General features: G+C 36.9%; 1 protein-coding gene across 8 annotated transcripts in view; it reads left to right on the top strand.

Annotated features, from left to right (window-relative positions):
• The window catches only part of SOX6 (SRY-box transcription factor 6), a 673059-nt gene that overhangs the window by 107280 nt on the left and 543487 nt on the right, over nt 1-22292 (top strand). For 6 of the 8 annotated variants that reach the window (XM_016423408.2, XM_056802165.1, XM_016423409.2 and 3 more), the window contains exon 2: nt 10166-10236. The gene's annotated coding sequence lies outside the window, so the exon portion shown is untranslated. Of the gene's footprint in view, nt 1-10165; nt 10237-10272; nt 21386-22292 lie in introns of those variants that run through there. The other 2 variants (XM_007497029.3, XM_056802167.1) reach the window with 1 other exon arrangement.

Genomic DNA, 22292 nt, shown 5'->3' with positions numbered 1-22292 from the left:
CTGTTTCCTTCTGAGCTTCCTTTTGTTCTACTCTGTGCATTTAAAAATACTTTTGTGATCCTCTTTTTTCTTCTTTTTGGTAACATTATCAGTAGTGACTGTCTTCACCAAATCTTCCTCATCCTATGAGAAAAAACAAACTTAAATCCTTATACTAAATAAGCATAGATGAGTAAAACAAATGCATATATTTGCTATGTCCAAAAATACATATTTCATTCAGCACCATGAGCTTATCACCCCCTCTCTTAGGCTATAGATAGAGGGATTCATCATTGGTCCTTTGACTTGTGGTTGGTTATTGCACTGCTTATTCAATCTTCCTAAAGTTTAATGTTATTGATGTCATATAATTTTTATTCCCGATGCTGTTCCCTTTATTCCACATCAGTTCATGCTAATCTTTCCAGGTTTCCCTGAAAGTGTTCTTTTTTTTAAAAAAACAAAAACCCTTACCTTCTGTTTTGGAATCAATACTGTATATTGGTTCCAAGGCAGAAGAGTGGTAAGGGCTAGGCAATGGGAGTCAAGTGACTTGCCCAGGGTAACACAGCTGGGAAGTGTCTGAGGTCAGATTTGAACCTAGTACTTCCTGTCTCTAGGCCTGGCTCTCAATCCGCTGAGCTACCCAGCTGCCCCCCCCCCGCCCCCAGTGTCCCTTTTTCATTTTCTTAATGGTATGATGATAGTCCATTATGTTAATACACCATAATTTGTTCAACCATTCCTCAATTAATGGGAAACCCTTATGTTTCTAACTTTTTTTGTAATGACTAAAAGAGCAACTATAAATATTTTTGAATATATGAATATTTTCCCTTTTTGATCTTTCCGGGGTATAGGTTTAGTAGTAACATCAATGGGTATTAATATTTTAGTGATCCTTTCTAGAATGGCTGGACCAATTTATAGCTTTACCAATAGTGCACTAGTGCTCATGCCTTCCCACAATCTTTTCCCTTCCCCATAACAATTGTCATTTTAGTTTTTTGTCTTCTTTTCAAATTTGATAGATTTAAGGTGGAATCTCAAATTTGCTTTAATTTGGATTTCTATAATTATTAGTGGTTCAGATGTCTTTTCCCTCATTTGGTTGTTGATAGCTCAGATTTCTTCCTTTGAGAACTTCCGTTCATGTACTTGGATCATACATACATGCATACACACATGCACATACATATGTTTCTTATATATTTTAGATATCAGACCTTTATCATAAAAAGTTTCTTTAAAGATTTTCCCAGTTAATTATTTCTCTTCTAATTGTTAACTATATTGATTTTGTTAAAAACATTTCAATTTTATTAAATAAATTGCTAGTTTTATCTTCTATGATCTTATACTCTGTATAGTCAAAAACTCTTTCCTTTTAGAAATATATTGTCTTTAGGAAGAACTTAATAGTAGGAATGAATCATAATATTTCATTTGGAAAAGATCTCTGAGGTCATTTAATCCATCCTTCCTCTCAATGCAAGAGTCTTCTTTAGAGATAATAGAGAAAAAATATGTGTACAAAAATATTAATAACCATGCTCTTTGTGGTGCCAAAAAATTGGATAGTGAGAGGGTGTCCCTCAAATGGGGAATGGCTGAACAAATTGTGGTATCTAATGGTGATAGAATACTATCGTGCCATAAGAATTGATGATCTGGAAGCTTTCCATATCAACTGGGAGAACCTCAATGAACTGATACAGAGTGAAATGAGCAGAACCAGAAGAACATTGTACACAGAAAATAAAATATTGTGTAACAATCCAGTGTAATGGATTTTGCTACTAGTAGCAATGCAACAACAGTCCTGAAGGACTTATGTAAAAGAATGCTATCCTCATTGAGTGACTATATTTGTACAACCCAGTAGAATTACTTGTTGGCTCTGGGAGGGGAGAGGGAAAGAAAATGAATCATGTAAATGTGGAAAAATACTTAAAAAAAATTAGAGAGTCTTCTTCAGTACCTCTTGGGAATATTCATCTGTTTTTTTCTTTGAATACCTCTAGCACGAGAGACATCACTACCTCTAGAGATAGTCTCTTCAATCATGGGACAGTTCTAAGTGTTAGAAAATCTCCTCTGATGTGTAAAACTGAAAGTGGTGTCCCTGTAACACCCAGCCCTTCACTAATTCTACCCTCTAGAATTATCACCGTCTATTTTTCTCTTTTGACAGCCCTTTGGCTACTCAAAGATAATTATCTTGTTTCCTCACATGGTAAAGGTTGGTGATTTGTAAATTTCTATTTTGCTCTAAAGTTCTTCTAGCTGCTCCAATATGAGCTGGTTTCTAGATGCTTTCTATCCTATCCATTCTCCTGGACACATTTTAGTTTGTCCTTTCTAAATTGTGTCTGTCAGAATTGAATATATCATGGTTTTGTAGGCTGACCATCTGCTACATTGGCATTGTTGTCTCCTGTGATCTAGAAGAATTCTTTGAATATTAGTGTTGGGCTTTGGGTTTCACAGAATTCTAGAGCTCTCTCTCTCTCTCTCTCTCTCTCTCTCTCTCTCTCTCTCTCTCTCTTTCTCTCTCTCTTTCTCTCTCTCTCTCTTTTGTAAACCTTACCTTCCATCTTAGAATCAATACTGGGTACTCATTCCAAGGCAGAGGAGTGGTAAGGGCTAGGTAAATAGGGGTTAAGTGATATGCCCAGGGTCACACAGTTTAGGAAGAATCTGAGACCAGATTTGAATCCAGGACCTCACATCTTTGGACCTGGCTTTCAATCCACTGAGCCATCCAGCTGCCTCTTCTATAGCTCTTTAAGAACAGGAAGGGGTACCCATTTCTCTTGGCCATTTAGGTCTCATCTTGTTTAGAAGCAAAATGTTGGATGAAAGAGCATCATGATGGACCATTATCTTTTGCTCAGAATTAATACCACCTTTTTTTTTTTGCCTCAAACATTATTAGGTCTTCAGTTCCATTTTATTGTCAATGGTGAATTTGGTGACCAGCAATACGGATTCTTTAAAAAAATTACTTTGAAAGTTAAAAAATTTCAAATTTCTTATTCAACTCTTTATAGTGTTGACTTGGAGAGAAAAACTTTGTGCAATTAAATTTTTAGTAACTTCAAAACTCACTAATCATTAAGGAAAAATGGGATCAAATTAGAGAGTTTCCAGTTTCATTTGCCTTTTGTTATAACAAAGTTCATCCCAATCTCAGTGATGATGATAGTGAGAAAAGAGCTTCTTTCATCACTGCAGATTTGGGGAAAAATAGGTTTAAATAGGAAAATACATCTCAAAGAAAACATCCAAATTTTCATGCAGGATGCTTTTTTAAAGTCTTTCTGGTTTCCTTCCTTTGACATATGGTCAGGTTTTGCTATCATTCAGAAAGGTGGGTGAGAGAATATGCTTTGAAGCCAGTTTTTCCCCCTTGCTGCCTCAGTGTGTGCAACCTCATTGATCAATACAAATTATTAAATAAATGCTATTGAGTACTTGACTTTGAGTTTTAAACATGCATTGTTGGCACTTTCAGTTTGGTAGGAAGAGGGAAAATTCCTATTACAGCGTCTTTTATTTCTTATACATTATGGTAAAAGTTACAGCTCTTTATTGTGTGTTTTTTTTTTTAACTGAACAAATTAAGGCAAAAAGAGAAAGGGGATTGTTTAGAGGCAGAGCTTTTGTGCTGAATCAAAAAACTCAGCTTGGAATCTTTAAGACCTAATTATTGGGAGTGGCGGTGTTTGTGTATTTGCCATGTTGTTTACCTTTGATCCAGTACCTCTGCCTGGCAGAGTGGGACACGCTTTAGCAAAAAACTGTTTGTTTCCTTCATTTACTGTCAAAGCACATGTTTGAATTTGTCCTGTAAGTAAGCAAGCGTACGCCTCAATTAGGTTTGAGTTTTGTTCATTAATGTTAATATTCTGGTTTTGCTGCCAGACTAATGGTCTATTACTACAGATTTGGTTGACTTCCTTTGAATGTGTCATAAGTGATGTACTTTTTAACTTAGCAAAATCAAGGGCAGGTAAAAAAGAGTTTGGAGACTTGATGTGGTCTGAACAATGTCACCCATATGGTCAGAGACAATAACCTGGAATCGGCTGGACCATTGATTTTGTTTTCAGCCTGACTAAGTATGTAATGGGGCAGCCTGCAGCCAATTCCCAGTTCTGAGGTGTTATTTGGACAACAGGCCTTGATTGTCTCAGGGTCACTGGGCACGTATTTCCCTCCTCTGCCTTCTCACTGGTGCTGCTGCCTGGAGCTTCAAGGTGAACACTGACATTTTCTGTACTGTCTTCCATGGTCTCAGCTTTTCCAGTCATTAAAATAATACTTGGGCATTGGTGTTGTGGGTATAAACTTTCACTCCTAATTGCTTGACCAACATAAAGAATTACTACTTTGTTCCTAGTTTCTGTACCTAAGGTACTATGCTTTCAACTATATTTGTTCTGGCTTTGTCATTTATTGTTTGGCCTTGGACAAATTGCTTGGCCTCTCATCGAGAAAATGGGGAAAATAATGCTCACCATGCCTATCTCTCAGGGATACTGTAAAGATCAAATGGCATGATTTTTCCATAGATCTTTCCAACAATATAAATGCTTTATGAATATATTTGTATTGTTGTCCTTAGTATTATTTTATTTCTTTGCATCTAGTGGTTGGTTGGAGAAAAATTTCCTGATTTGGCACCAGAGGATCTGGGTTCAAATTTCAGCATTGCTACTAACTGGGTGACTTTGGAGCAAATATCTTAACCTCAGTTTCCTCATCTACAAAATGATAGAGTTGTATTAGAAGAGCTCTAAAGTGCTTTAAGCAGTGAAGACACAAAGACAAAGCCCAAACTACCCTGGTCCTCAAGTATCTTATATTGGGAGACTGCCATTTGCAGAGATAATAGAAGAACACAGATTGAATAGAGAAAAACTGAGTGGGAGGAGAGGAGATCTGAGAAGGCTTCATAGAAGCTGAGCCTTGAAAGAAGATGAATCCTGAAAGGCAGAGATGAGGAGAGAGTGCCTTCTAAGAACAGGTGACAGGTTTTGAAGAGGTGGAGGAAGGGGGGGTATATTTTAGGCAGAAAGGACTGCTTTGTGAATATACAGCTATACCAAATTTGGTGACTGGCTAATATTCTAGTTTGGCTCAAATGTGGGATTTGTCAAGGGGAATTGTGTGAAAAAAGACTGTAGTAGCAGCTAGGTGGCTTTATATTCATATATGTGATATACGATATATATCAGTGAAAAGAGAGCCAACCTTAGAGATAGAAGAGCCTGGGTTCAAAGCTCATCTCAGATATTTCCTAGTTATGTACCTTGGGCAAGTCACTTAATCCTAATTGTCTTGCCCTTACCACTCTTCTGCCTTGGAACCACGACTTAGTTTAGATTTTAAGATGGGAGTTAATGGTTAAAAAAAAAGGAAAAAGACGGGAAAGGTACATGGGAACCAGATAGTATAGCGTTTCCAATTTCAGACTAAGGAGTTTAACCTTATAGCATAGGGAGCCAGTGATGGTTTTTGAGTTGGAGAAGTACCATGGTTATAAGCCTTCTGCCTTAGGAAGATTATTTTAGCAGCTGTGAAGAGGATGAATTAGGCAGTAGAGTGACTAGAAGCAGGGCAACCAAGCAAGATTTTTTAAAAACTCTTACCTTCTGTCTTAGAATCAATACAATGTATTGGTTCCAAGGCAGAACAGTGGTTAGGACTAGGCAATGAGAGTTAAGTGACTTGCCCAGGGTCTCTAGGCCTGGATCTTAAACCACTGAGCCACCCAACTGCCACCAAGCAAGAGATTTTTAATCATAGTATGGTTGAGGTAATGAGAGTGGTGGCCAAGTGAGCGGGAGAGAAGGCAGTACTGGAGAGAAGGGCATGACTATTAGAAGTGTTATGAGGTAGAATTGATAAGATCTGAAAACTAATTGGATATTGAAGATAAAAAGGAGGAAAGATTTAGAAATGATTCTAAGATTGCCACACTGAATGATTGGGAGGATTTAAAAAGAAATAGAGGAATGTGGAGTAGGGACAGTTGTAAGGGTTTCTCCTTAAGGATAGGAGTTCTGTTTGGAAACATTGCATTTATCCTGTCTATGCTACAGTCTTGGGCAATGGGTCATATGGGACTAGGATCAGGAGATTAGTGCTGGACATGTAAATCTGAGAGGCATTGCATCAACATGTTTAGCAACTCAATATGGAAGGTGGTCTCTAACAGGAATCCCCAGGGATCAACTAGATCTTGTGCTGCTTAAACTAAAAAACAAAACAAATCAACCCAAACCCTTACCTTCTGTCTTAGAGTTGATACTAAATATTGGTTCCAAGGCAGAGGAGTATAAGGGCTAGGTAGTGACATGAAGTGACTTGCCCAGGGTCACACAGCTAGGAAGGGTTCAAATCTTGAACTCAAGACTCCCCATCCCTAGTTCTGGATCTCTATTCATTGAGCCACCTAGCTGCCCCCTGTTTAACTTCTTTACAAATTACTTGGATGAAGGCATCAATGACATGTTCATCAAATTCATCAGTGGTTTATCAGTTCTTTATCTGGAAGTGCACATTCACAAATCTCTGAGGATAACTAGCAAATACATCAATTGACAGAGTCAGGGTTCAAAAGACATCTTGATAAGTTAGGATGCTGGGCTGACTCTAATAAGACAAAATTTAAAAGGGAAAATTGTACTTGGGTTCAAAACTCATCTTTACAAGTACCAGATAGGGGAAGTATAGCTAGCTAGCAGCAAAAATAAAGAAGATCTGGGGGTATTGGTGGACTGAAAGCTCCTTTGTAGTCAGAGGAAAACCATAGTTCTCAAAAAAGCCCATTAAGATTTAGGCAGAGTTTAAATTTATTTGTTGGCTACATCAAAATTCCCAGGTATCTTACCCTCTACCTCTGCTCCCTGCACCAAAGAAGATATCTCCCAACAAAAACCATCCATATACATAAATGATGTCTTTAGTGTCGTGGTTTATCAGTTCTTTATCTGGAAGTGCACATTTACAAGTTAGTCTTCAAATATTAATTATCTAGCTGTGTTTAATGTTCTCTTGGTTCTATTCATTTTGTTCTTCATTATTTCATGTAGGTCTTTTCAAGTTTTTTTTTTTTACATTTGGATGCTCACCAGTTTTTAAAGTGCAAACAGTTTTCTTTAATATTGTTTTTTATTAGGGGCAGTTAGGGGGCTCAATGGATTAAGAGTAAGACCTAGAAATGGGAGATGCTGGGTTCAAATCTGACCTCAGAACATTCCTAGCTGTGTGATCCTGGGCAAGTCACTCATTGCCTAGCCCTTACTGCTTTTTTTTTTTTGCCTTGGAGCATTGATTCTAAGACAGCAGCTAAGGTTGTTTTCTTTAAGTTTTTATTCATCGCTTTTATTTTATCTGACTATTATCTCAAATATAGCCTTTTCCCTTTCCCTACCCACAGAGGTATCTCTTGTAAATAAAGAATTAAAAAGAGAAAAAAGGCAATTCAGTAAAAATAACCAACACATCACCTAAGACTGATAGTATCCAATGTGATTTTTAAATGAGCCACTATGGATGGGTAGATTAATTGCATTTGACTTCTAATTAAAATGAACAAAGTTCTCATTGATATTTATTGGCTACATCAACATTCTCAGGTATCTCACTCCCTACCTCCTCTCCCTGCACCAAAAAAGATAACACCAAGCTATTACTGAATAGCCTATTAGAAAACAAGCATTTACCTAGGGCCTACTATGTGCAAGTTGATGCTTATTTCCTCCTGTGAAAGATTTGAGGATGTTGAACCTAAAAGAAAAGAGGGGAAACTTTCTTCAAGTCTTTGGAGGGCTAATATGTCAAGAGGGATTAGAACTGTTATGATGGGACGAGCTCAGAACTAAGGACTATGTGTGAAAATGTGAAGGAGACAGATTTTGGCTCAATGTGAAGAAGAATTTTCCATCTCAGAACTTCCTAAAATGGAATGAGTTGCCTCATATGGTACAGAGGTCTCTGTCTTTGAAAGTATTCAAGAAGAAGCCAGATAACTTGTCTGAGATATTTTGGTGTGGGTGGCGGCAGGGTTCCCTGCATCACATAAGCAGTTGGATCAGATGACCACTAAGATCTCTTCCTTTCCTAAGATGCTATGATCCTATTATCCCCTTCCAAATTGGGAACTGTGGTCCTTATTTAATCAGTTATTTCAAAGTGCACTGATGACCCAGGTGAGTTAATAACAAGTTTCAAGATGCCTTGAATACCCCCTCCACACACTCACACAACACACAGTTGATATAGCAAATGAGGTTGTTGATTTTTGTATTGCTGTAGAGGGCCAAGACATGGTGGGTCAAGAAACTCTATGGTACAATTCATTGGTGGTTGGCTTGTGAGAATTAACTATGTCACAGGTCATCCTGGTGTTGGCTCTTCCACTTCTCCCATAGTCAAGTCACTTAGTTTCTCTGAGTCTTCTTTTCTTCATCTGTAAAATGGGAATAATAATACTTAACCTACAGTCCACACTGGGGTGTTGGGAAAGTGCCTTGTAAACTTTAAAGTGTTATATAATTCTAACTTAACCTCTGTGGATCTCTGTTAACTTGTGTGGAAAACAAGGAAGTTGAGTTAATTGATCTCAAATGGTCCTTCCACCTCTAAACCTATGATTCTATGAGGATGACTATGACACTGTCAATTTCCTGAGCCTCAGAAGCCTTGAGAGCCAGGAGAAAGGGGAGGAAATGAGTAAACCTACATTGGACATAGTCATCAATTTCCATCTGACTAGATGCTTTCAGATCTCCAGTCCTGGGGGGTACTGGTATTTGTACTATCTCAGAGTAAGAAGGGGTTAGACTTCAGTGGGGAAACCTCAGTCACAGGGGTCTCACTCATCACTTCAGCATTTATGTGGAGGGCTACCATAGGTATTTTAAGTGTCTATGGTAAAATTTCCTGAAATATCCAGACTTCTAATAGCAAAGTAAGTGAAAAAACGGAATCAATGATCTGAGTAGTTAAAGTAAAAGAAAATGTATGGAGAGTCCTGAAATTAGTCAGATAATTAATTATTTTAACCCCACCCCCTCCTATACCTCTGTGCTTTACATGGTGACATTTGGACTCTGGGAGTCATTTGTGCTAAATGAAACAAGCTGGGAAAATGATTCTTACAGCTGATATTGGACAAAAATGCATTCTACCAAAATGATTTTGAATTTAATTCAGTTAGGTCTAACTAAGGAAAATGTGTGCTGGCTATTTTGTGAAAACGAAAATTGTCTTGAGATAATCCCCAGCATCTCGAAAAGATCCTGACCTAAATTAGCAGTAGTCCAAGCACCATTATTATTTTCAGTTGAACCTTACCCATATCCATCCCCACATTTTGGAAAGAAAACACAGCCCTTGCAACAAAGTCCCTTTGTTTTCACTGAACTAAAATGTGCTGTATTTAGACCAAACAATAAAAATAAACTACCAAACTACCTTCTAATGCATGGGGGTTCTGGAGAGAGGAAACCATGGGTATTTAGAGGCATAAAGTGACTCATTGTGCTAGTTAAAGAATTTTATAAGGCTAGCTCTGTGGGTTTGAGTTGCATCTGTTACCTTTTCAGCCAGAACCGAGGGGTATGCAGGGAAAAGAATGTTGGATTGAATCGTGCCTCATACAGAATGCCTTGTACTTCCCCTGAGTTTCTAAATGGGATGTGACCTAAGGTAGAACAAAAAGTTCAGTCTTTCTTATTGTATGAATTCCATGTAAGACATATTCCCATTGAGCACACCAAGTCACTCTATTAATCCAATTAATTTTTAACTTGCAGGAGTCATAAATTAAAAATTTTTTCAAATATAATCTTTGATCCTTTAAGGTGTTTTAAAAATTATTTCATTTTTCCTTATTTAAAAAATAGAACACCACTTGTACTATTGACAGTTTGTTAAAAAAGAAAAAAAAGCCATAATAGATGGGGATATTGTGTTCGTAGATGTAGAACAATGAAATAATTGTTTCTCATGGTTTTAACTTCCTGGAAAAAAATTGTCAGATCAAATGGCAACAACAGTGAGTTGAAAATATTTTAATTTGTAGTCGCATTTCTTTTTTTAACAAAATGTGACTGCTACTGATTTCTCTCCCCTTTTTTCACTTTGTTTTCTCTGTCTAAATTTTCAGGTCACTTTCATGAATTCAAAAGCAACTTATCAGTGATTTCTGGGTGCTGGGGCTGATTTTCTTGTGTATTTGTAAGTATTGGTTTTATTTCCTTCCTTTCTTTGATATGAAATGGTTTTTAAGTTGTAGACAAGCACAATGCTGAATGCCACCTAATGCCTTCCAAGTGAAAACCATCTTCTTGAAGAAGAGTCTTTATATAACTGAGAAGATCTAGAGTTGTGAGAGCAGATTTGATGTTCTCACTCAGAGAGAAATGTTATTTTCTTGTGTGGAATATTGCATACAAACTTATTCAATGAAAACTTTTCACTTATTTCCAGAGAACCTCTCTGGAGCAGGCTACATTATAATCCACTAAAAGGTTAATTTCCTACCACTTGGAGCATTTTCTCAAAATGGCTGGGCTTTCCATTATACTACTAATTTACTTTATTAAACATCTTGCAGTCTGTTGGGCATTAGTAATCTTGTCTTCGTTAAAACATACCATTGTTCATTGCATCCCACTGAGATGACACAATTCTTAATGTGTCTTCAGTACATCATATTCTTCTGCCATGGAAATCAAGATGGATGAATACTTTGGTATCTAAACTATAGTGCTTCTGACTTATTCACAGCCCAATGGCTCTTAAAACACAGTTGTCTGCAGGGGAGAAAGATGATTTGACTTTCTATGATACTTATTAGGAAGGTAAATTTAATGTTATAAAAAACCAGATACCTTCCAATAATCCAAATTTTCTCTTCTTTTTTCCATTTTTTTGGGGGTGGGGGAAAGGAATGGGTAACCATCAATACCTGTGATTTCATTAGCCTAGAGAACTCTGGGTATGGAAACTATATCCACTGAAGAGAAACAACTCTTCTGTAACTTAGAATTTTGGAAGATTTTCTGGGACCCTTCAAGGTTATATGACTTGCCAGTGGTCATGCAGCTAGCATGTGTTAGTGGCCAGGTTTTTACGACTCCCAAGCTAGCCTTTCTTATATTTTCACATGGGTTTATTTATGTAAAAGTACTTTTAGAGAAAGTGGTATATCAAAAGAAGTGTCTGTGTATATAAAACATAATATTTATGTGTTCAAGTATTTTGAAATTAAGATATGCTAAATTAACGTATGTACATAGAAAAAGGACATTGATGCTAAAGAAAGAGCTCTTTTAAATGGACAAGAGCAGAGTTATAGGAGACTGCTAGCATATTGCTGTAAAGGGTCTTTAGGAGAAAATATTTTTAGTGAAGGGCTTGTCTCTAAAATATGAAAAAAATCAAGTTCTGAACTTATGCTTCAGTGAATCTATTTTAAAGCATAAAACAGCAAAAATGTATTCAAAGCAAATTTTATATTCACATTAAGCATTTTGAACCAATATTCTAAAATAGGTATGAAAATTTAAAATGACTTAATCAAAGTTGGTGTTTTGAGCACTTTAGAAATGAACAAGTGCTTACTGTTATTTTTTCCCTAAAAACTTACTACTTATATTTTATTGTTTGAAGACACAACTCTTGGGGGAAGCATAGTGCTGAATTAACTGTGTGGTGCATTTGGATTAAAAATAAGCTTTTAATTTGTGCACAGTATCATGGCGAGGATTATGAGGCAAAGTAGATGAAGAAATAAATGTAGATAAAGTATCTTTGAAGGGCTCTTCTTAGAAACAGATAATTCTAAGGATTTGAGTTTATCCTGTTTTAGAGATCTGACTGAATGAAAATAATGCTCTCCTGGTCTACATTATTTCTTTTTAAAAATAGAATCTCTGACTCTGTCTCTTCTCTACCTTGTTTTGAATGTTCTCCCTTATTCTTTTATTCAATACTGTAGCTGTTTATATTCATTAAGTTTTGTCTTGAGATGATTTTATCTTTTTTTTAAATGGATGTGACATTTGTCAGTTTTCCAGCTGGGATGATCTTCATCTGTAACTTACTTACAAAATCCTCATTATTCTTTTTATCAAGACATTTGGGTGGATACCTAAAAGGCAGTCTGTCTGAATAGTGTTTCCAGCTCCCTTGTTCTCTTCCTACATAATACTTCTGATCTAAATTTTAGAAAGCAGACTTGAATAGAGTCTCATCTCTAGGAATTTTCTTATTACCTGATAGTTGAGAGACTCAGAGCAGTAAGGAAGGGACTTTCAAATCAGTTCTCATTCTGAAGCTTCTGGGTTTGAATGATTCTTAGTTTCTTTCAGTTTTCAGGTGGATTTCATCTGGATGCTTGTGTAGTTGCAATTCAGGAGACAAAGATCCAAAGAAATTGCTTTTGAAATATAAAAATAGCCCTATATTAGTGTCAGAGAAGAAATATTAGTGTTTTCCTGACAGAACATTGAGGATTTAGTAGGCTAGCTTCTTGACTATAAAACCTTTTATTAAGGAAATTGAAAAGGATATTTTAAGGCAAGAGTTCTTCACCTAGAGATGACAAACTTTTTAAAGAAATATTTTGATAACAGTATTTCATTATGTTTCCTTTGTATTCCTAAGCATTTTATTTTATACATTTAAAAAGATTAATCTGTGAAGGGGGTTCAGAGGCTTCCCCAGGCTGCAAAGGAGTCTATAATACACTCAAAAAAGATAAAATCCCTTTCATTAAAGCAACCTTATCTAGCATTAAAATTAACTAACCACATGAAATGAGCATGACTCCCAGAACTGTCCAGAGTTCTCAGTTCTCATAGCCACTGAAGGATCTGCCCAACATGGACACAGACTGGTAAGGCAGCTACATTAATAGAAATTCTTATCTACTCTCTGTTGGAGATAATCTGAAAGGATCAGTGACTGTGGCTTCTTTTTTAGGGCCTTCAATTTCTGTGGCCTGGAACTACGTAGTTGCTACATGATCTAAGTTAGAAAGTTATACCCCAGAGCCACAGAAAGGTTTCTTAGTAAGGTTGCAGAAGCTAGTCTATGAGATAAGGATGTGGGATATTGTTTTGCACATCTATAATGAATGGGCAACACCAAGGGTGTATGAGGACTGATTGTCATCTTAGCAACTCAAATCTACTACATAGGTCAGGAGGAGAAAACATTCTATGGGAAATGGTTATCTTTTCAGGAGCTATGCCCAATTCTAGTTTTTCTTTTCCTTAAAAAAACTTTTTCCTCTTAAGGGTATAAAAAGTGCTAAAGAGCCAGTGAACTGTGTACCAGTGACTACGTACTTCAATTATGTGTATAAAAACACAAGCACTTAGTCTTACCCATTCATTCATTTTCATGGGAGCAACAAGTGATCAGTAAAACATTCTATAGCTTATTAGGCATGCTGGTTCTATAGAATGACCTAAGCCGTGTATTCTAGTCATTTGACAGCTGATTCCTCCTCAAAAAGCCTTTTCTTAGCTTAAACTTCCCGTTTATCTTTGCATATCATCCTCAATGTTCTGGGGCAGGACCCCTGCCCAGGATTTTGGTGCTTTATTCAAAAGCTAACAGGAATGTCCCCCCATTCTTGGGGTAAGATCTCTAGCTCTGTTTCTGGGATTGTTTCTGTCCACCAGCTCTTGTGTATCATATTGTTCTTCCTTCGGCATATACTCTGCGCTATCTCGTCTCATGATAATAATAATGATGATGACGATGATGATGACAGGTATTTGTTGGCATTTTAAGGTTTTGACTGATAGGCTTTAATTTGATCCTCACAACAGCCCTGTGACATAATTGTTGTTATTACCCAGATTTTCCAGATGAGGAAGCTGTCCAAATCAGGATTTAAACCTGCATCTTCTTGACTCCAAGTTTAGCATTCCATTTTCTGTGCTACCATGCTCTCTAATAAATTGTTTTCTCTTTCCTCAATACAGTTACATGGGCCATAACCATAAGCATGCCAAAATGCATTCCAATTGAACTTTAAAAAATTGTGCAGATTTTAAAAATATAAAAACAAAATTGACCTCTTTTAAAATTGTGTTTCGAAATGAAAAGAAATTCATTTTTAAAATTCCACAGAGAAAAATCTGTGATTCCAAAGACAAGTGGGTCTTAGTGCATCATCTTTTACAAAATATTATTCTAGGATAATCTTGACATAGAGCAGGTAAATAAAAAAGATGAGCTGTGAAAATCCACAAATAGGTCTTGAATGCCATTTTCCATGACAACGGGCACTGCCCCATGAAAGCATTAATGCTGGGAATGTAAGGAATTTAAAATTGTGCCTTCTCAGTTTTACTGTTGTATGCTCATGTTAATTAGAGATATACTGACATTTGAAGTATCTACATTAATACACACAGCTACTATACATTTGTGAACTGGGCCCAGAAATCTACTTTAATTGAAAGCAGTTTGCTAATCCGAATGTGTATATCTATTACATTTTAAGCATCTTGGTTTTATAGTCTAGGGTCCTTGGCTACTTGTTCTTCCTTCTGTCTAGTCTTCCCTTTCTGTTTCCAGTTTATTTCCAATCTGATAGCCCAGTTTATTTACCTAATCTGCCAGAGATGTTTGGCTGCTATGTATATGCTTTCTGTGTGGCTTTTTGTAATTTTTATTTCTGATTTTTTTTCTATTTGATATACCAACTACTGATTTTGAATACTCTGTTTTACTTTTCATAAATCATTGGTTTGTCTTATAAACCGTCTGTGCCTTAGCAAGAGAAGAATTACTAGAGTCTTTAGGGTGAATTAGGGCAAGAGGCAGGCTGTGAAATTTACTTCCTTGGAAGTATTTAAGTGTGAGTGAGAGACAGAAAGACAGATAGATGGAGCTTATCTCTCTCATAGTTTGAGGCAGATAAGCCTTTTTTTTTTTTTTGTCATGGGGATGGACTAAATGTCCTCTGGAATGCTTTTCTGGCTCCAGGACTCTATGTCTTTTCTTTTGGGTTCCTTAAAATAAAATTAAAAGTCCATTTTTATTTTTGCAAGCTCATCAACTATGGGAATCTGCCTGTCAGGATTTCTAACCTAATTGTTTTGTGCTGGTTGCCTAATGAAACTCCCACACTTACTTGCCTCTCAGGCCAAGCTCTGAGGATTGCACAAGACCAGACAGACAGAAGCTTCCTTTCCAGTAGGCACCAGAATGAACTGCTCCAAAGAGCAGTCATTTACAATGTTTTGGAATGGCTTCAGGGACTAAGCTACCTTCTGATGGGCCCATTGAGCACTGGGACCAACAGGGAAGGGTCACTCAATATGGTTGCTCTAGTCTATTTTTAATCTTCATTAATCTCTCCCAGGAATCCAGGCTTCCGAGTTCTTTATTCTTTCATGTTGCATGCTACATATTGTGCTACCCCAGCACATTCGGTAATTTCAAGTTAATTGCTCAATTATCAGTGATAGTCATAAAGCACTTGACACATGCGCAGTTGAAGATTCAAAAAATTTCAAAATAGGTTGGTATTTCATAATCTTAAATATGAAACACGCCAGTATCTGCAAGCATAAAAATACACAGCGAGGCATTTCAGGGAAGGCAAAAACCTACTCTTAAAATCAGAGCTTTTGTCTGGTACTGAAATGTTTCATCTTCACTAATTTTCAAACATCATATCTAAATCTGACCCTGGTTTGCCTCATAACTGTCAAAAAACTTGTAATGGTTTAGAAAGGAGAATGGAAGGAAAGACTTATTGCTGATCTAAATGCAACAATGGAACCTTACAAGAATGTTCTTCATTGTCGAGTAGAGCTTGGTGTATAAGCCAGATCCTTCTTGGATACCATCCAGGGGAGTTGAGTGGATTCACCCATTAGACCATTCTGTGGCATTGACCCTGAGGAGGCTGTTATAGCGAGGCTCCAGTGAATTGATAATTTGTCCAAAATTTTTAAATGTATGGAAAGTACATTGATAGCCCTTTGGGAACTTATTTTGAATGCTATATGATAATGTTGTCATAAGCCTCCAGGTTAGCCTAGCTTACATATCATGGCAAAATAATTATTGCAACTCTTTTGGAAGCCAAGCAAAGTGTCATTAGGTTTTTGCATTAGTATTCGGTTTAGGGTTTTCTCTAAAGTAGTGCTAACAGCTCATTTTTTAGATGCTATTATAGGACTTTCCCATTTTTATAGTACTGTAGTAAAGCTGAATTTACTAGCTACATTCGAAGGTAGAGTGAAGCTGCACAAGAGTCAACATTAAAGTGATTCACTGCCCTTTGGAGGAAAAGTCTTCTTAACTTGAGATTGGATACAATATGGGGCTTGGGGGCAATTTCATAAGAGCTACTAATAAATTTGAATATTGCCAACAAAAGCTGCTTTTTCAACTTTCGTTTTTTAAACCAAGCAGAGCGGCCTGTTTTTTTCTTCTGGTACTCTCAAATAAATCTCAATAGCATTTAGAGGAATTAAAGAAAATAGAATCAGTGGTCAAATAGAATTGTGGTCCTGTATGTAAAGGGGTGAAAAGGTTCTAGTAAGAGAGAATTGATCCTTACCTGGAAATACTGCTAAAAAAACAACTGTTCTCTGCTAAGTAACATTTTTTCCCTCAAAGAATGCTGAAACAGTATAGAAGAATAGAAATACTATGCATGGAACTAGAAACAAGTAGCTGGGGCATTCCTATTTCTAAACATATTCTTAGTTTAATTCTCATTAAGCTTTACTTATTGCTCCACAACACATTACCTTCAGCATTCCATTTGCCTACAACAAACATTTCATTATATTCTGTGGCATAAACACAGAACCTTCCCTCCCCACCCCACCAAATCCTTGGAGCCAAAGCAAAAGGGCTGTACTGTCATTTTGCATGTTGTGGTTAAATATTTCCAGTGTAGACAAAAATGTATGCATCTTGATCTTCCTGGAGTTTTTCAAAAGTGATTGTGGCCATTGTGTTGTGAAAGGGTTAATTTCTGAAGCCTGAGATTCCATAGACAACTGGCAAGGAGGCCTTGCCCTCAAGGTTTAATCAGCCACCAAAAGTTTATTCTTATGATGTAATGCCTGTTATTATTATTATTATTATTATTTGTTCAGCACTGACAGAAGGTTTGGCACTCTGTTGAAGAGAGACTAAGAGAAGAAGAGATGGTCTCTACCCTAAGGGCTTAAAACGTGATATGTTACTAGAGAGTTTATGTGGGTGGAGTTTCCTTTGGAAACAGACTGGACTGGAGTTAGCTCTCTCTTCTCTCTCTCTTTCTCTCTCTTTTCTGCTCACAGAGTTTTATTTAAACTCAGTTGAATGAATCCATTAATAAAAGCAGTTTTTCTATTTTTAATTCACCTCTGGGCTCTTTTCTACCTTTGGAATACACAAACACAACAAAAAGGTATGTCTGACAGTTAATTATTATTTTTCCCCTTGGAATTCTAGCACGGCAGGTAATTAAGAAATGGCATGAATGGAATCAAAGTTTGTGCCCTTATAACTGCCTACATCAGAAAGAAAATAGCTTAAAATGAAAATAGGACATTTCTTTTTATGTGGCAGCAAGTAGATAATACAGTGCTTACTGGCTTGGATTTTTATTGTTGTCATGCCTTTTATGTGTTAAAGTATATAATAAAATGAAATGTGGAATTCAGATATGCCAGTCCTCCCTTGTGTGGAGCTTTTCTGACCATGTGTGTGTATAGATATATAATGTGTATTTTTTATATTATGTACATTACAATGTGCATGTTTACTTACAATAGAGAGATGATACAATTGATTGCAATGGATATCTCCACAAGTTTGCCATCTAAAATACTAAGTGCAGAATCAATGAATAGCTAAAAACTTTAAAGGATTTATGCATTAGGAATGGTGTCATTAGGAATTCATGGAAAGAGGGGAGCATGAATTGTGGTTGATTTAGGGAACGAGTCAGGCTAGGTGATAATGGAGAAGAATTTAGAAATTGAAGATCTGTGGAAGAGAAACAAAGAGATGGGAAGAAAGGAAAAGAAGAGAATGGTGGGTGGTGATGAATTGAGAGGAAACTGGGAATTTGCAGAAGACTTTAAAAGTAATGTGAAGGAGGGGGGGCAGCTAGGTGGTTCAGTGGATTGAGATCCAGACCCAGAGAAGAGAGGTTCTGGGTTCAAATCTGTCCTCCGACACTTCCTAGCTGTGTGACCCTGGGCAAGTCATTTAACTTCCATTGCCTAGCCCTTAACACTCTTCTGCCTTGGAACCAATATGCAGTATTGATTCTAAGGTGAAAGGTAAGGGTCTTAAAAATCAATCAATCAATCAATCAATCAATCAGTAAAGATAAATGTAATGTGAAGGACTTACTGGGGACAAGATTTGTGGTTATAGTTTAAATTGCAGAAGAAACATGTTTCTCCTGTCTTACAATAGCAATCTCTATGTGCTATGGAGATGGGGGATAAAAGAGGAAAGGAAATGGAAATAAATGAATCTGACTGATGTAGGACATGTTTGGTGAGTCAAAAAATGGAGCAGAGGACTAGTTTGGGAGGTAGAAATGCTGTTTAGAGTTGAACAGTGGTTTAAAGACAGTTATGCATTATATTTTCCCCCTTTGAACTGCTTATTGACTTTACTGTGAATCTTAGAGACTAAAATTAAAATGTTAAAAAATAAACAAAATTAAAATGTATTTTAAATGACATTACTGTTGCTTATAACATCCTCAAAGGCAGAGATTGTTTCATTTTCCTTTGTGTCCCTATTGTTTAATGCAAGACTTTGCATATAATATAAGTTTATTGAATTATACTGTTAGGGAAATGGGCCCTACTCTATAAAGAAATTATCAGAAAAAAATTTTACCTTTATTTTTAAGAATGCATGCAGAGATTGAAGAAAGCATGTTATCAAATTCCACAAATATTTGTTGAGTCTGTTCTCTGTGCAGGGCACTAAGCTGGCTGTTAGAAAAAATATAATCACTTCCCTCAAGGATCTTACAGTCTACTGGGGTGATAAAACATATAAATAGATAAGAAAATACTAAGTAATTTCTGGATAGAGAGGACACAGAGTTGGATGAATAAGAAAAAGTTTCATTTAGGAAGTGGCATCTGAACTGAGCCTTGAAGGAAGTTAGGAATTTTGAGAGATAGATATGGGGAAGGAATGTCTTCTAGGGCACTTTAGCCTATGCAAAAGTTCAGAGGTTGGAGATGACATGTTGAGTTTGGGGACCAGCAAGTAGGGCAATAGTTAAAATAGTCTGTAAGGGGAACTATAGCAATGTGAGATGCCTGGAAAAGTAGGTGAGAACTAGATAATTGAGGACTTCAGTGTTATTTTTTAATTTTTAAATAAGAAATTTTTATTTATGTATTTTCTTGAAACATGGTCTAGATTTCCCCTTCGATTACTCCCCCTCCATCCTCCCAGAAAACCATTCCTTACAACAAAGAAGTAAACAGTAAATAAAAAGAAGATAAGGAAAAAAAATCAGCAAAACTGAATCATAAGTAGAAAAATTCTGATTTTATAAGCAATGTTTTTATCTGGGGACCATCCCCCTTCCCATGCTGAGGAGTAAGGAGGATTATTCTCTTTGGATCCAAATTTGTCATTTATACTTCTACAACATTTAATTTAGTTAGAATATTTTGTGGTGGTTATACTTTTTATTGTTGTAGTCATTTGGTATACTGGTTTCCTGTTTCTGCTTACTTCACTTTGCATAAGTTCATGTAAGTTTTCCCATGCTTTATTCATCATGTTCATCAATTCTCACAGTATAGTAATATTCCCTTAAATTCATGCATTATAATTTCAAAGTCATATTAAGAAATTTGTATTCTATGCTGGAGGCACCTGGCAGCTACTAAAGATTTTGGAGCAGTGAATGACATGGTTATACCTTTGATTTAGGACTATTTGGTGACAATATAGAGGGTGAATGGAAAGGGGAGAGAAAGTAGGGAAACCAATCTCATGGCTATTATTATTATTTTTTAAAACCCTTACCTTCCATCTTGGAGTCAATACTGTGCCCTGGTTCCAAGGCAGAAGAGTGGTAAGGGCTAGGCAATGGGGTCAAGTGACTTTCCCAGGGTCACACAGCTGGGAAGTGTCTGAGGCCAGATTTGAACCTAGGACCTTACATCTCTAGGCCTGGCTCTCAATACACTGAGCTACCCAGCTGCCTCTGGTGGCTATTATAATAGTCTCTGTGAGAGGTGAGAAGGGCCTAAATGGCTTTGTGAATGGATAGATTCTGTGGATGGAGAATCAATAAGACTTGGTGCTTGATTGGATTTTGGAGCTCAAGAAAAGAGTAAGAGTCAAGGATGCATAGCTGGGTGACTGGAAACAAGGCTGTGCCCTCAACCAAAAATAGGAAATTTTTATTGAGGGATTAGTTTGAGAAGAAATATAATGAGTTCTCTTTGTGACAAGTTGAGTTTGGGATGCTAATGAGACACCTAAGTGTAGTTGGTGTGCTAGGACTGGTATTAAGGAAAGATATTAGGGATATATAATGACTTGGGGGGTCATCTATATAAAGATGATAATTGAAAGTTTAAGAAATTATCAAGATAACCTAGAAAAAAAAGAGAAGAGGGCACATAAACCCCATCTCTTCCTCTTACTATTTGTGTGAACTTTGGCTAGTCATTTAATCTGAAGATCTCAATTTCTTCATATATAAAATGAGAGAGTTGGATGACCTCTTTTCAGCTCAAAAAATAATCTATAAAAATCTGTAACAGCTAGCATCTATATAATATTTTCTTTTTTAACAGTTTGCAAAGAGTTTTAAAAATATCTCATTTCATCCTACAGCTCTGGAAGATGGGTGCTATTATTATCTCCATTTTACAGAGGATAAGACTAAGGCATACAAAAGTTGAGTGACTTGCCCAGGGTCTCACAACTAGTAATTATCGGGGGTCACATTTGAACTCAGATTTTCCTGACTCCAAATCCAGTACTTTATCCTGAGCCACACCAGTGGTAGTTGCATGAACCTGTGTAGTTGTAACTAATTTTTTTTAGAGGAGGATAAATTGGGGTTAATTATATGACCCCCCCCCCCTTGACTTCAAGGGAAATTCTATCCCTTTGGAAGCCTCTGTCTGAAAGCTTTTTATTCCCATTGTCAATGGAATGTTTTGGGATTCCGTACTTTAGCATTTTGATGGATCTGTGTTCTCATCAGTGTTGGCCCTCCCACCAGCAGTGCAGATGACATCTCCACTCTGCTTTCAGATCCTGTGCAACTCTTGTCCATGTCATACCTCAAGATGTTCACACCTGTCGTCCTGGTGGCTCTTCCTCCAGGTCTCTTGACATGATGCAGGTACTAATGGAGTGAGTGCACAGGCTCTCTTCGCCTGTCTGTTTTCCCATTTCTTCTCCTTTTCTGTTGTTCATCCTTTTCTTTGATCTCTTCTAGGCCACTAAAATTGGTGTGCAGTCAATGTTGGTAATAGGCTGCAGCCTGTTTGAACCTCCCATACATCTTTCCATCATCTCTTTGGGCAGCCCCCAACTTTAGTTTTTCATAGACATGGATTTTGTTTTTGTTACAGACCTATAATTTTATCAGCTCAGGAAACTCCTCATGTTGAAATCCCTTCCACTGAGGAAGGTCAATAGCTCATCTATAACATACAATTTTAGGGTATTGACTGGTATGATTGAAAGTTTAAGTGGTTTGCCAACATCACTAGTGTATGCCAGAGGCAGGACTTGAGCTCAGGACTTCCTGACTCCAAGACTGACCATCTAGCTACCACTCCATGTTGGGTATTTTATTTTTATTTTTAAAGTTCAAAAGTCATTCTCCATTTGTCTTTGTGCTGCCTACCCATTTGCAGCTGATTCCTGACATCTGTGTGCCTTAAGTCCCAGACAGAGAAACTCTTTTGGCTGAGTGATAATGACAATGTCATACCAGGTATTATCTGTGTAAAATCTTCTCGAGGGTACCCTAACCTTCATTTTGCACAATCAAAGAATCTGAGAAACTGATGGAACTGATTTTCCTGTACTGAGTTGAGGGAGATAGGATAATTAGAGCTAAATTAAAATTTGCTTTGCCCCAGCAGGCTACTGAACCCTGAATTAGGATTTGATAGATGAGGGATATGGATGCTTTGTCCTTTATGGATAAGAAAGAGGAATAATCAGGGCCTAAAAGAAAACAAATTAGTTTTAATTAGAGATCCTCTTGTTGTGAGGTACTTTTTTTGGGGGGGGACTCA

This window comes from Monodelphis domestica, chromosome 6, assembly GCF_027887165.1.
Source record: "Monodelphis domestica isolate mMonDom1 chromosome 6, mMonDom1.pri, whole genome shotgun sequence".
Classification (NCBI taxonomy): domain Eukaryota; kingdom Metazoa; phylum Chordata; class Mammalia; order Didelphimorphia; family Didelphidae; genus Monodelphis; species Monodelphis domestica.
The sequence above is the reverse complement of the archived record's forward strand: the minus strand, read 5'-3'. Positions and strand labels throughout refer to the sequence as shown.